The sequence below is a fragment of the Chrysochloris asiatica genome, unplaced genomic scaffold, assembly GCF_000296735.1.
Source record: "Chrysochloris asiatica unplaced genomic scaffold, ChrAsi1.0 scaffold00124, whole genome shotgun sequence".
NCBI lineage: Eukaryota > Metazoa > Chordata > Mammalia > Afrosoricida > Chrysochloridae > Chrysochloris > Chrysochloris asiatica.
Window position 1 is genome coordinate 110806 of NW_006408642.1, and position 7688 is coordinate 118493.

Here is a 7688-nt window from a genome sequence, read left to right on the forward strand (position 1 = left end):
TAGTTTTGCAGGTGTGGTAAATAAACTAAGAATGTAGTAGTCAAAGAAAAGAAGAAAATACTAAAGACCTTTAAAACTCTAAAAACATTTCAGAAAAGCATTATAAACAGCATTCTTATCTTTATAAGTACGGGAGAAAGATGAGGGTTTCTGCTCCTTTAAAGATTTACAGCCACAGAAATCCTGTACAAGGTTGCTTTGAGTTGAAACTATCTCGATTGCTCTTGACAACAACATCTTAGTAAGTAGTAATTAATATAGAGTATGTCATTGGAGGGAGATAGACTTTCCATCATTTTGCATATATTTTGTATTGGGAGCAGAGTTGCTATGTATATAAATTGGTTATCACCCACCCCATCATGGAGCAGGAATCGAGGTGCTAGGAGTTGTGGGGTTTAACAGGCATCAGAAGGTGGAAAGAGTTCTGCTGAGCTGGGTGAGTATAAAAGACCAGCCCCACAGGGCACAGTCCCTGTCTTGCAGTCACAACACAGAGCCTTATCAATGACTCATTAGGGTTTCTTTAGGTTAAGTCAAGCTCCCTTGGCTTGATGCAGCAACTGCTCCCTCAGCAGAAGTTACTTACTTTGTAGGAGTGACTTCTGATTTCATGGCACAAATTGAGTTACAAGGGAGGGAAGCAGAAATCCAAGGAATGGCAGGCAGCCTCCACTGGGCTGTGGTCATACCCAGCATCCCAGTTCCAGTCCTTGTGCTAGTTGCTGTTGTTATTGCTATTGGAGGCGGTGTGGCAGTCCTCCCACCAGTGTTGACAGGGACATGTGTAGATGTGCTCTTTGCACCAGGTCTGTTCCACCTATTGAGTCCAGGGTCCCAAGTTGAGGGGGGTGGCGTTTACAGAAGCAGATGTGCTAAATCAAGGGGTATTGGCAGGCAGGCACTAACTCTACACTGAAGCTAAATTTGAATCTGTAATAGGCAGGATGTGTACTTGTGGGCTTCCTGGAGCAGCCGGTCTTCTTCTAGTGGCTACATGGCTCATATAGCTGGTCCTCAGGCTTTGGCTTTTTCTTGTGGTTCTTAGAAACACCGAGAGACTCAGCCCTAACCATACATTTGTGGACTGGGTGCTCCACATTCCAGTCATCAAAGCCAGGTGGAACAGCTGTGCTGTGATTGCCAGCCATGTCTATCCCGGAATCCTACAGCAGTTTAGGATTGTCAAGTCCTCTAGCGACCCCAGTAGAGAGTCTCTGGTCACAGCCTTATTTTTATCTTTTACCTTTTCCAAAAAATGTATTCAAAAGATGGGCAACAAAATAACAGGCAATTTATATATATTTCCAGGTCACCAAAGCAAACAAAGAAAAAAATGACCAATAAAATATAGAGTCCACATATGGTGCTGTGGGTTAATGCACTGAACTGCAAAATTGGCTTCAACTGCAAGGTCAGTTCTTCCAGCTCACCAGCTGCTCCTCAGACACCCTATACAGGGTCGCTATGGGTCAGAAACTACCCAATGGCGCTTAACAACATTTTTATAGTATGGTCAATATTTGGATATGGTTGCATCATTCTATCTTTGTTGTATGAATAGAGGCAGAATGCTAAAAAATTTACTTAGGTTCCATATTTTCATTGGTTTTTCTAAAGCTGACAAATGTCTTTCCCTTGACCCATCATTTTTTTCCCCCCTTAGGAGAGAAAATTTAGATATACCCACAACTTGAAAATAAAAACTAACCCAAAGGAGAACAGAGCCCACATATATTTTCACAGATTTAGTTCCACCAGCAGTTTGCTCTCTCTCTCATTATCCATGGCCTGATTTATTTTGGGAAATGAGTTCATGCTAATATCTCTGGCTGTCGGTGTAATTACTGATGTCATTTTAGGGTGATGGTTTTAGAACTTAAAATTTCTATATTTAAAAACAATTTAATACTTCAAAATTAAAATTAAAGTTTTGAAAGTTAAAGTACAGGTTAGCCAACCACACATCATTACCTTACTACCCATTTCACAGGTAACTAACTCCCTTTTCTGACTTTGCTCTCTAATCATTTGTAAATTGTTCCATTATTTAGAGGATAATATTTTGCTCTGCCCTTTTCTCTATAAAGGACAATAGAAAGCCATGCAATTTTAAAATGCAAAAGCACAAGGAAGGTCTGGAAGAGGAAATGTGATTCATACATCTCTGAATTTTATCTCTTTCTTGTCATCAGTTGAACTTTAGGGGTACCCCAAAGAATCAGAGTTCTCTCTAATCAACATGCTACATAGTCAGTTTCCTTAATTGAGTACAAATTCATTCAGAGCATTCTTACCTTTGAAGGCACCACTCATATTCTTATCAAATCTATTAGAATGCACCCATCTCATAACAAATTGATTTAACATGTACTTTGTCCCAGGCATTGTCTAGGCACTTGAAGTCTATTAGTGAACAAAACTAAGACCCTGCTTTTTGTTCAGATTTTGATTCTATGTAATTTATATTGGCAGTTTAAACTCGCCAGCCACTCCTTGGAAACCGTATGAGTCTTACTATGAGTCAGAACCAACTCACAGTACTTAGCAACAACAACAACAAGGACGAGTTATGGAATGCTGGTGTGGTACTGTAGAATAAGCACTGGACTGCTAACAACAAGGTTAGTGGTTCAAACCTACCAGCCATTTCTTGGAAACACTATACAAGGGTCACTATGAGTAGGCACTTAACAACAACATTCAGGTAGAGTTGGGTTGAATTGAATTAGATTTAATAGAATGGATAGCATAGTGCTATGTTACATACTTGTATTACTCAGATTAGGCTAGGCTATACTGAGGTAGCAAAAAATCCTAAAAATCTCAGTGGTTTAGAACAACATAAGTTTATTCCTGATTCACACCAAATGTCCAGTGTAAGTTGCTGAGATGCTCGATTCCATGCAGTCACCTGAGGATTCAGACTTCGGAAGCTGCTCAGTGAGGACATCTGATCTCTTCAGTCTCTGGTACTGGGAAGCAGTGAACAGAAGAGTCCTTTGCTAGCTTTTAAATGCTTTATACCAGAAGTGATAAAGACCACTCATACTTATTTATGCTATAACTAGTCGCCTGGACCTGCTTAACTGCAGGGGGACTAAGAAATGCAGTAGAGCTTAGGGACATTCATGAGCAGTAAATGTTCCTGCCACAAAATTTCTTTAATGTTTATTGGGTTTTATTTTGCTGCTTTCCTTTTATGTTTTAAAATCAATGCATGTTTTTTCACATTTCGGATATTTGCATAAAGATCTGGTAGGCCCTAAGCACTGTGCCTATAATAGTTTGCATTTACTGAGGACTTATTATTATATGCTAGGTGTTGTATTGGATGCTTCAAGTGTGCACATAAACATGCCATTCATTTATTATTCTAACAACCCCATAATGTAGGTGCTATTCCGGTTCCCATTTTACAGCTGAGGATGTGGAGGCACAATAAGGCTGTCATCTTTCCAAAGTCACACAACTAGAAAATGCCAACTCCCGAATTTGTGCCACCTAGTTTACACTGCCTTGAAAGCATGAAGGATAGCATAGCATGTGGGACATGCAGTATTTATCTTTCCTGCTTATACCAAAACTTATGGTAACAATGAGGAAAGGAAAGAAAAAAGAGGGGAAAAGTCAGGTCCCTCCTGTCCTACTCAAGACCAGTTATGAACTGTTGTTATTTTCTTCTATGTGTGATTCTACCCAGTACAGTGCATTAAAGACATAGTGATAGATGTTGTTGTTGTTGTTAAGTGCCGTCGAGTCGGTTCCGACCCATAGCGACCCTGTCTGTATAGGGTTTCCGAGGGTGTAAATCTTTACGGGAGTAGAAAGCCTCATCTTTCTCCCGCGAAGCGGCTGGTAGTTTCGAACCGCTAACCTTAAGGTTCGCAGCCCGATTCGTAACCACTACGCTACCAGAGCTAGATAGGAGATACATAAAAGCTTAAAATTGCAAGACCCATCAGTTATGTATGCTTCTGTAATGAAGGTTCTCCAACAACATATGTGTAAGTCACTCATAATGTGAATCTATTATGGCCCAAGAAATAGAAGTACACTGTGAGCAACCTCTCTAAATTGGCTTTGCACCTACATGCTATGAAAAAGAAAGTGTAATATAGCTAAATCTCTGTAAACTGGCCTTGAGACAAGTAAATTGTGCAAAAAAAACCTTCCCTGGTCCTGACCTTTGGCAGACATGATGTTACCTGGTTCTTAGCATATGAGTCTAGATAGAAAAGCACATATAAGTCCTGGACTTCTGCTTATTCAACAAGAGAAGGCAGAGGCAGAATATCTCTGTCTAGAATCTAACTCTCTCCAAAAACTGAAATGCTGCCAGAGACAAAGACTGAGACTGTACCCACTGCTGCCAACTTTAGGCCACAGCTACAAGGGACCTCTGCCAAGCATGAGTCACAGTTAAGCTTTACTCTCGAGACCACTTGCTGAAGGTAACTGCCTAAAGTCTAAAGATTTGGACTAGTACCATTGGACTAACCTTATAATTCTCTGATCTCGATTGAATGTCTCATGGTCTTATTTATGTTCCTTGCCATGACTACCTTGCAATAAATTAAATGAGTTTACGCATGATAAACTTGAGCATTTCTTTACTTATTTTAAAACGAAAACCCCACAAGATACCACCACAATATGCATTCTGATACAATGGATTAAGCAAATATTCAACCAGTATTGTACCAAGGTAATTACATTTTTTTCTAAATGAACATATAATATGATTTAAGGATGGGAGTTATTAAACAAATAGAAAAAATGCACCAAGGCAATGATTTTTGCTACTGTGCCAGAAACAAATATATATGTAGCCAACTCACTCAAGATGTTACCTTACACAATGCCTAGCAATTAAACAACTGCAGAACATCCATGACTCAGCACATCCATTTACAAGGATTGTTGTTTATATCTGGTTTTATACTCAGTGTGTCACCAAGAAGGGCAAACAAGACTTAGTAGCATGCAAACATGCACCCACATGCCATGCCCATTACCTAGAGTAGGACACTAGACTCAAGAGCACATACTGACAAACCTTTAGACTGGCAAGAAAAGAAAAGATGCAACTAACCAAAATATAAAATGAAAGAGGGGATATTACAAGTAATCTGATAGAAATAAAGAGAATTAAGACAGAATATTAGGGACAACTGTATGATTATTTAGATAAAACAGACAAATTCTTAGACGTACACCTACCCAAACAGATTCAAGAAGAAATGCAAAGTCTCACCAGACCCAAAACAAGTGAAGAGATCCAACCAGTAATCAAAAAATCCTCAACAATTGCTTAACCCATTGTTGTTGTTAAGTGCCATTAAGTCAGTTTCAACACATAGTGACCTTGTATAGGGTTTCAAAGGAGCAGCTGGTGGGTTTGAACTATCTACCTTGTGGTTCACAGTCCAGTGCTCATCCTACAATGCCAGCCAGGAGTCCACAGTAGCTTAAAAATCATGAGGGAATATGAATTCCAAACAACACATCTATTCCAAGCCAAATTATTAATTAAATGTGAGGGTAAAACAAAGATATTTATTTATAAATAAAGTCCTCAGCAAAAGAAAGTTCTGGACCAAATGGCTTCTTTAGTGCATTCCTCTAAACATTTGGAGAAGAATTGACACCAATTTTGTTTGAGCTCTTCTAAAAGAGAAGAAATAAGTATTCCTGATACCCAAACCTGACAAAGACACCACAAGAAAAGAAAAACTATAGGTCATTATATCTTATGAATACAAATGTAAAAATCTTTAACAGAATACTAACAACAGAATAGGAGAGCATATTAAAAGAGTACTACATCATGACCAAGTGGAATTTATTCCAGGAAGGCAGGGAAAGTTCTATATTAGACAATCAATCAATGTAATACAACACATCAATAGAACAAAGGAAATGAGTCTTGTGGTCATGTCTATGAATGCAAAAAAAGCAGTTGATAAAATCCAACCCTGCTTTTGATTAAAACTCTAAAGAAAATTGGAATAAAAGGGAAAATTCTCAATATGATTCAGGGCGTATATGAAAAGCCAACAGCCAACATTGTACGAGTGGAGAAAGAATAAGCTTTTTCCCTTAAAATTGGGAAGAAGAAAAGGGAACTCACTCTCGTCACTTCTGTTCAATGTTGTATTATAAGTCCTAGCCTAAGCAATAAGACAGAAAAACAAATAGAATGTATTCAGATTAGAAAAGAAGTAAGATTATCTCTATTCATGGATAATGTGATCCTTTATAAAATCCCATAGTGTTCACAAGAAAACTTCTAGTTCTATTAGAGACATCTAACAAAGTTGTAGGGTACAAAGTCAACAAGCACAAATTATTTGGGTTTCTGTACACCAACAATGAGAAATATGAAAGGGAAATTAGGGAAAACATTCCATTTACCTAGTAATACATCAAACCAGAGACATGAAGGACTTATAAAAGGAAAACTATAAACCACTGCTAAACAGATTTTGTTGTTGCTATTGTTGAATGCCTTCCAGTTGGTTCCAGTTCATAATATCCCTTTATAGAGTTTCCAAAGGAGCTCTGGTAGCGTAGTGGTTACGAAACGGACTGTGAACCGCAAGGTCAGTAGTTCGAAACTACCAGCTGTTCCGCGGGAGAAAGATGAGGCTTTCTGCTCCCGTAAAGATTTACAGCCTCAGAAACCCTGCACAGGGTCGCTATGAGTCGGAACTGACTCCACGGCACATAACAACAACAACAACATAGAGTTTCCAAGGAGCAGCTGGGTGATTGCAACTGATGATCTTGGAGTTAATAATCCAGTGTTTATTCTACAGGGCCACACTAGGACTGTACTAACAATATTAAGGAAAACTTACATGAATGGAAAGATATTTCATGTTCATAGATTGAAATAATATGTTTTAAAGGTCAATACTGAAATCTGGAACACACTACTCAAAGTGATCTATCAATTCAACAGAATCCTGATGAAAATTTCAACCTCCTATTTACAGAAACAAAAAAATAACTTTTTATGGAGTGGCATGAGGCCCTATATAGCTAATACAATGCACAAAGAGAAGAACAATGTAGCACACTTCCTGATTATACAATATACTACGCAGCTACAGTAATCAAAACAGTCTAGTATTGATAAAACAACAGACACATAAACCAAAGGAATACCTACACATCAATGGTCAACTAATTTTTTGCAAGGTGCTATCCATGTCCATTAAATGGCGAAAGAAGAGTTTCTTCAATAAATGGTGCTGGGAAAATTGAATTTCCATATGCCAAAAACTGAAGCAGGATTTTTATCCTTCTTCATACACAAAAACACATTAAAAATGGGTTAAGGGTTTGTGATAGTTAAAGTTTAGTGTTAACTTGACTGGGCCAGAATTCTCAATCGTTTAGCACTTAATATGTTGTTGGCAAAAAACAAGACTCCAGAAATTGGTACAGAGTCACTGTACCAAAAAGAATTGGTTGATGTTCTACCAGTGAAAGAGATATTATATGACCAAGAACTGATGGTATTGAAAGAGGAAGTCAAAACTGCTCTTGAATACTTTAAAGAGGTCTTGTGCGGCAGATTTGCCTAATGCCTAACGTCCTTTGATTTCTTTTTCTTTTTTTAATGTTTTATTGTGAATTATGTGATAGTTTACATGGGAGAACATTAGCTTTACATACAT